The sequence below is a fragment of the Podarcis gaigeae genome (genome assembly GCF_964106915.1).
Source record: "Podarcis gaigeae genome assembly, chromosome: 10".
NCBI classification, from domain to species: domain Eukaryota; kingdom Metazoa; phylum Chordata; class Lepidosauria; order Squamata; family Lacertidae; genus Podarcis; species Podarcis gaigeae.
Window position 1 is genome coordinate 11941701 of NC_139686.1, and position 8513 is coordinate 11950213.

At 44.1% G+C, this 8513-nt stretch overlaps 1 long non-coding RNA gene across 1 annotated transcript; it reads left to right on the top strand.

The window, feature by feature from the left end:
- The first annotated feature begins 1215 nt into the window (after positions 1-1215).
- On the top strand, positions 1216-6358 carry LOC310826329. Its single transcript, XR_014555753.1, has 3 exons — positions 1216-1326; positions 2945-3065; positions 4504-6358. It is a non-coding gene; the product is annotated as an uncharacterized lncRNA (long non-coding RNA).
- Positions 6359-8513: the final 2155 nt, after the last annotated feature.

Sequence of the window (8513 nt, forward strand, 5' to 3'; positions counted from 1 at the left end):
AGGGATATTGGATATACTATACAATTGGCATCATGGGAAAAGTTATGGAGGGAAGATTTAAAATTCACAGCATGCTGTACGCTGAAAGAGAAGTATAGGAAAACGATCTATCGCTGGTACCTAACACCTACTAAACTAGCTAAAATGTATAGAACTGCTACAGATACATGTTGGAAGTATAAAGAGAAAGAAGGCACATTTTGCCACGTGTGGTGGAGATGTAAAAAAGCAAAGGTATATTGGGAAATGATTTCTAATGAGTTGGAAAAAATGTTTAAAATTACTTTTGTAAAAAAAAAACCCCTGAAGCTTTCTCACTAGGAATTTTAGGTCCAGAAATACCTAAGGATCAGAAGAGACTATTTATGTATGCTACAACAGCTGCGCGGATGCTACTTGCCCAAAGATGGAATGAGGACAATCTATCTACAAAAGAAGGATGGCAGGTAAAGATGATGGACTACGCCAAATTGGCGAAAATGACTGGGAAATCAGAGATTAAGAGGACAATAAATTTGACAAAGAATGGGGAATTTTAAAAAAGTTACGGAGAATACGACACGATGCAGTTTGAAAAGAATATCTGGGGAAACCATGGAGGGAAGTCTGGAGATTCTGAGAATCCTATTTGTAAAATGAATATGATTTATGTAAGATGATAAATGCTAAAAGTGAAAATGAATTTTAAAAAAAGAAAAGAAAATATGTGTCCATAAGCCCTTTGACAGCTTGTGCAGGAACAAGTCAGCGGGCAGAACAGGGTCCTTCAGTCCCTGCTAGCTTCAAAATATGCCCCTTCTCCAATGTGTGCTGGTGCGTCACAAGGTCATTTTTGATAGGGGAACCAATGTCCCCACTGTGGAAGGACGTGTGGATCCAGAATTGGCCTCCACAGTCACTTATGGACTCATTGTTAAAACCGTGTTTATGGAAGACAATCTTACTCGGCTATGAGTGATCGCCAAAGAAGAAGAAGAAGAAGAAGGTGCATCTACACAGGATTTCAAGCATGGACAATAAGTTTGCTTAGGATGAGAATCCTGGTTCTGTTGAGTTCAAACTTATAGCTGAATTCTCAGCTGAGCCCGAGAACAGTGCACTGCAAAGACTGTTCAGCAGGCGGCGCTGTTGTTATGATGATGATGATCGGTGCTGGGTTGTTTTGTGGGAGCAAAAGAGGGTTCCACTTTATTCTTGCTATTAAATCATGGTTGGTGTGAACCTCACAGCTTCATGAAGCCTACAAAAAGAGGATGGGCAAAACAGTCTTCTTCACTGCTGCTTCGAGAGAGAGAAGCGGAAAGAGGCAGATACTCCTTGACTAAGGTGAGTTCTTTGTACTCTGAAGTGCTAAGAACCTGGCATCCATAAGGACCAACTGCAAAAATTATCAAGGCAGAATTAGTTCCTGAATGTTATTTCATGCATTTGTTGAGATCGCTAGAGGAGTTTATAGAATGACTCCAGAGGCAAGGTGCCAGTCCTGGAATTGCATATATTCTATAACATTTCACGTCTCTTGCATTTTCTAACTTTTCTAGAACTTCCCTTTCTGCAGCACTTTCTGTTGCAGTCCATTCTGTCAAAACCTTTCCTTTCCTTCCTTGATATTTTCTCATTGCACTCTGTTTACCGTTCTAGTGCAACCTTTCTGTCTATTTCTCCCATTCTTTCTTGCCCTTTCCCCTAGCTTTATTTATTTGTTTTCATTCATTCATTCAAATTCACACTCGAGTTAGTTAGAAAGAGCTTTAGAAAAAGTTCTGTTAGAGAAATACAGTAATGCATCACTTTACTTGTGTGTACTTTACTCTAGCATTTTACTATCTATTTGCCGCTTGTAAAATGCAAAAACAAAAGACATAATGAGAATGAATGACTGCAGATATGAATGAGACAGATGTGGCGGGGAAAGCATTTTGCATGATAAAAGTCTGTAAGCATTGCCAGTGCTTTTTTCTGGGGGGACGCATACCCCTAAACATTTTGTGAATCTAAGTTTGGCCTCATTGAGGGGCAGTATTTCAATATGAGTAGGAAAATGGAGAGTACACCTAAACATTTTTTATAGGAGAAAAAGCACTGAGCATTGCTATTTATTTGTTGCAGTCTATAGCCTGTCTTTCCGAAACTACACACACACACACACACACACACAAAAGCAGAGAGAGAATTCAAGGTGGCTTAATGGCTAGTTGGAATTAGCTACTTTCCAGATGACAATTAAGTAAGATTGGGAAAGTTTTGAAAACTTATGAGCACCAGACCAGTATAGTGAAAAGAGTATAATATATAACAGAATCTCTGGTTCAAATCTTTGCTTAGTTGTGAACTCATAGAATGTCTGCCAGTTTTTTAAACACACACACACACACACACACACAGAGAGAGAGAGAGAGAGAGAGAGAGAGAGAGAGAGAGAGAGAGCGCTTTTTTTTTTTAGCAATGTTAACAAATAAAGGTAAGTGAGGGGAAGGGAGGAAAAAGAATAGAATGCAATAAATTAAAAACAAAGACATCATGTATAACACTAACAGTAACAAAAACATAACAAAAACAAGCTTTTGCCAGATTGACCTACAGGACAGGATCATTGTGAGGATACCATGGTGTATACCCAGATTCTCCGTGTACATGGCTCAGAGTTCCTTGGTTAAAGATCAGAATGCAGAGGAACCTAGGAAGCTGCCTTCTACCAAGTCAGACCATTGGTCCATCTGGCTCAGTATTGTTTGCTCTGGCTGGCAGCATCTCTGCAGAGTTTTCACAGAGGTAGTCTTTCCCAGCCTTAACTGGAGATGCCGGGGATTGACTGACAGAGCAGATGACCCACCACTGAGCTGCAACTCTTCTCCTTTGCAAAATGCAGTAAGATGAAGAGGCTTGTCACTAACTCGCCTTCTGTCTTCTCGCCTTTCCTCACTCCGCCGACCCTTGCGATCAGGACTGTGACATGATCAGGCTTTTGCTTCTGTCGTTCCTGCTGGCAGTCATCGGTCAGAATGGGACTTGGGGAAAACCTGTTCACGGGGATATCAGATCCATCCTGCAGGTTGATTTTTCAGGTATGGCTTTCCTATTTATCCATCTGTCTGTCCTGCCTACCATGTCTCTCCCCTGGTTCTCTTATTCCTGGGTTGTGGGTGTTCTATGCTCTCAACCATCTAAACCAGGCATCCCCAACCTGCGGCCATCCAGATGTTTTGGCCTACAACTCCCATGATCCCTAGCTAACAGGACCAGTGATTGGGGATGATGGGAATTGTAGTCCAAAAATCTGGAGGGCCGAAGGTTTGGGGATGCCTGATCGAACCCTAACCCTAAGGGCATAGCAGCTGCTGGACAAAAGTCAGCTCATTCTGATCTCCTGCCACTTTAGGTCACGGCAAGCTGGTCACGTGCTGGGCAGCCACCTTAAATGTGGGACTAGGACGTGGGTGGCGCTGTGGGTTAAACCGCAGAGCCTAGGACTTGCTGATCAGAAGGTCAACGGTTTGAATCCCCACGACAGGGTGAGCTCCCGTAGCTCGGTCCCTGCTCCTGCCAACCTAGCAGTTCGAAAGCACATCAAAGTGCAAGTAGATAAATAGGTACTGCTCTGGCGGGAAGGTAAACAGCGTTTCTGTGAGCTGCTCTGGTTTGCCAGAAGTGGCTTAGTCATGCTGGCCACATGACCCGGAAGCTGTACGCTGGCTCCCTCGGCCAATAAAGCAAGATGAGCACTGCAACCCCAGAGTCGGTCACGACTGGACCTAATGGTCAGGGGTCACCTTTACCTTTACCTTTAGTGATGAATGGGTTTGCCCAAATTGGAATCCATTCTCTCCTTCAGGAACATTCCCCAGTTGTTGGCTCCTATGGTCAGTGGTGTAGAATGTAGTGTGCCCCCTGATAGGCTCCCTCATCGAGGCCAGAGCTGTGGGAAGGCAAGCAGCGCCCAGGCCGGGCCTTCGGGACTGGGCCAGTAGTGGTACCTCCTTCTCCTCATGGCTGGCAAAGGGACGACCATGTCCACCCCACCCCTGGTCTGTCCAAGAGGGGGCAGAGGGAGGGCGCCAGTGCCGCTCACCGAGGAGGGAGGAAGAGGAAGGCAGGAAAGCACTGCCAAAGCCACATGAGTTGCCCAGGGTGCTGCACTTCAGAGACAGGATCCAACACAACAGCGCTCCTGGCTTCACGTTTCTGTGCTCTCAGGTTGGGGCTAGTTTGCAAGGAGACTTCCTTCATTAGATGCTGGCCGGCGAAGGGACTAACTGCTGCCCAGTGCACCAGGGAGTTCAACACTTGCCCCAGCCCGGGTGCCAGCAACCCATGCTATGCCCCAAGTCAGCTGTGCTTGGCCAACTGTTTTGCCTAACAAGGCCAGATCTTTGGGGCAAGCTAGACTACATAAGTGGCTCCTCTGTTTGTCCAGATCTTACAACCATGGAATTACTAAACTGGGGTCATTCCACTCAACCACAAATACCACTACAGGCTTATTGTTCCTGAGTTTCCTCCTAGACGCAGCAGATGCAGCCAACGATTTCCAAGCCAAGAGGAATTCTTATCACTCTGCCCGAGGCCCTGAGGTTCTCAACCCGGCAGATCCGTCCAGCCTTTGCTACCTCATCCAAGAGAGTGATACCGAGAGCCAGATCTCTTGCAGGCTCCGCTTCACCAGGAGCAAATTCAATTTCAACCCTTTCGGACTGCGATTTGGGAAACGGCAGGGGGGTGTCTTGGATGCCGATCCCAGGAAACTGGGTCCCCAGAGCAGCAGCAGCAAAATGCTGCAGTCCCTGCTGAAACCCAAACTGGACAGGATGATAGAGCTGTGTGGGGAGATGTGGGGAGAAGATTGTTAAGCTTTGCAAATCAAATCCATTCCAGGGGCCATGCATTTGTAGCACAGATATCAATAACTGTGTTAGGGAAACAATTTCAGGCACCCACAAAGAACCCTAAAAAAAACACAAAACAAAAAAAACACTGTTGAAACCAACAAATCAGGTAAACTACAAATTCTGGCCCTAAGAATATACTCAGCCGTGGCTGAGGTTATTAAACATCCCCTGCTTTCAAAATTGTATATGCTTCTGCGTGGGTGCCTCTTTTCATAAAAGGAACAATTATTATTATTATTGTCAGATGAAAAAGACTGAAAAGTCCTTCTAATTACATGCCATGTGTCTTTTCTTTACGAAGGAGGCTATTGTCCTGCTTTTAAAATAGACGGAAATCTTCCAGGGTATGTGTTGTTTTTCCTGAAGGAGATGCTCTGCTTGGGTGGCTATTTATACATCACCAAAAAAGGAGAGAGAAAATGCATCACCACAGCTATGCACAACATTTGAATGAGTTAGTTTATAGGTAGATGTGCAAAATTAGAAGTTTGGGGGGGGGTATTAATGTGATTTAAATAGAAATACAATTATTCTCACTTAAGTGAGAAGTTACGCAGGTGAGGTTACACAGGTAACCTGGCTGCAGACATTCCTAGTATAGTAAGAAGTTCTGAATTTCTATTCAAAGAAATCTTTGATGGACAACTGTCTTCTGTAAAGCAGGACAAATGGCGACCCTTCATTCTATACCTTTATGCCTCTTTTTTGATTAAAAAAATGAGGTGCCAGTCCCCATGCCTTGATAAAAGTGCCACAGGTGCAGAAAGGTCGTGCCATTACACCGTACCAGCAAGTACCATCACAAAAAAGGACGGCAGAGAAAAATGGCATTTTGGTGAATTATTTATTTCATAAAATTTATGTAGCGCTCGATTGCAGAACCAAAGCGAAAACCCATCCCTTAGGCCTTGTCTCAGGCCTGGTAGTAAAACTCAACAAGTTTGGAGAGCAGAGTCCAGCCCCCACCATTTACCATGTAAACCCAAGAAGAGAAGACCTCATTTGAATTTACTTGTATTCACTGTATTTTTTGTTGTCATTTAGGCTTAGTTCTGAGGTGAAAAACCTTTGTTTGGAGGCTACACAATGTCAGACCACATGTGGAAGCTTATGTGGCAAAACTCCTTCATAACAAAAACAGTTCCTCCTGTAAGAAAATTAGAACGTCAGGGGGAAAGTTAAGCTGGACCCCTTTCGTGATAATATTCAGTGTGGAGGCCATTATTTCAGGAGGAGAAAGATTCAAACTGTATTGCCATTGTTGTTGTTGAGTCATTTAGTCATGTCCGACTCTTCGTGACCCCATGGACCCGTAGTCAAGACTTAAATTTACCCTCAGTGGGAACTAGGCCTCAGCACAACCAATATTGAAGTTTGCTGTCTCGTCAACAATGCTTTTTCGTGTGCTATTAATATGGCATAAAAGCTGCACGTTTGTTTTCTGACAATAAAATGTGTTATGTGTGTCAAAATATGGATGTGAAAACGGCCAGTGTTGTGACTTAATTTCCATCTACAATGAAGCAAGTGGGAACACTGGTTTCACTTGCTTCCCTCAGACTTTTGCCCTCCTTCCAGGAGCAGAAAAGGATGTTTTACCAAATCAGACCATGGGCCCATCTGGTTCAGTCATGTACACATTGTATACAGAATCAGGTCCAACTCCCTGCAATGGAGGAATCAAAACTCTGGCTGGATCTACAAGGTTTTGGGCATCTCCCTATCTGGAGATGTGCTGAACCTGAGTCCTTTTGCATGCAAAACATGCTCTACTATTGAGCCACAGCCTCTCTTTCCCAGTTTATAAATACAAATGTATCCCACCCCACCTGCCAATTCTGTTTTATCTATCCAGGAGTTTTGTCACTGACTAATAAAGTATTTGTGAATCCCTTTTATCTGCAGTGAACAAGGCAGAAATTCACCATTGTTGAGGTTCGGACAGGCCTTTTCAAAACAGGGTCAGAGAGTGGATTTATAGATCCTGGAGGAAATGACTCAGATTGTACTTCTTACATGCATTGGCTGTCAAGTTTTCCTCTCTGCTTCATATGCTACTGGATCTTAGTGAAATAAGATTCATCTGCGAGACAATTTACAAAGCACCAACTCATAAAAATATGTCACTGCATAACAGAACCATCAGATTAGCACAGGATTATAAAATACAGAGCAAATGACCATCACTGAATCAAATTAGTTCTCTAAAACTCATGAGAAACACATGTTTTCAGCAGGAAGTGAAACAGCAAAATCGTAGATGCTGGTTTGCTACCAATGGGGGAAATACTGAAATACTGGTGCCGACAGTTCACACTGAAACTAAACAAGTATGAGTGGGGCTTCTCCAGATCAGTGATCTGGCCAGTGGCTTAAGAGATAATATGGTCCTTCACTTTTTAAACTTACTCCTCCTCCTGACTTAAGCTAGTCTTAGGCCAGGCATCCCCAAACTTGGCCTAGTTTTGGGACTACAATTCCCATCTTCTCTAGCTAACAGGACCAGTGATCAGGGATGATGGGAATTTTAGTTCCAAAACAGCTGGAGGGCCGAGTTAGGGGATGCCTGGCCTAGGGTGTTTAGGACTTTGTACGGTGTGGGTTTTATGGGGTGTTAGAGGGTAGGGCTAGTGCCTCTGCTGGGGGACACACTGTGTTCCTTCGGGGGCAGTTTGTCCACCTTTGGTCCCCACCCTGAACTCAGCTCTCACCTGTGGCTCCTGGAAACTAGCTGGCTAAACCAAGTGAGAGTAGCCAACAGGCCTCAAACTCTTGGTGAATTAGGCACATTCTCTGCATGCAAAGTAATCTTTTCCAGACATTTCAATTAACCTAACTGAAGTCTGTTGCTTTCAATGGATCTACAGTGCTACCTCGGGTTACAGACGCTTCAGGTTACAAACTCCACTAACCCAGAAATAGTACCTCGGGTTAAGAACTTTGCTTCAGGATGAGAATAGAAATCGTGCAGCGGTGGCGCAGCGGCAGCCCCCATTAGCTAAAGTGGTAGCTCAGGTTAAGAACAGTTTCAGGTTAAGAACGGACTTCCGGAACGAATTAAGTACGTAACCAGAGGTACCACTGTACTCGTATGAGTTAGTCACATACAACCCTATAGAAAAGCAGAAAATTAGCATTGAAGGAATGGGTTTCTCAAACCCCAAAACTGACTGTGCAGGCAGTTTTTAAACTGCACCAAAATCCCCATTTCTCCTTAGCTAAAATGCATAAACTTTAGCCGTTGAGCAAATGCAAAACAAGAACACAGCTCTCTCCCTTATCAGTTTGACGGCAAGACTGGCCTTGACTTTACCAGTAGAACAGACACAGACATATCTTATGTCCTGACCACAAATGACGCAGAGACCCAAGTCTGGGACTAACGCCAGAGCATGTTCTCGGAAGTAGTGACCTCTTGCTCCAAGATAGGAGTAGGAACAGGAATATCCTTTTATGGTCAGAAGTACAGGAAGAAAGATGCTTTTATGGTTGAGAGTACCAGAGCAAGAACATATGTGATGTCAACCTGCGTACATAGGCTGACGTGGTTGGGTTTACATGGGAAGGAGGGAGAGTGTGCCTGGAGGATATATATACTGCATGAAACTTGTCATTTCTTTGGACTTG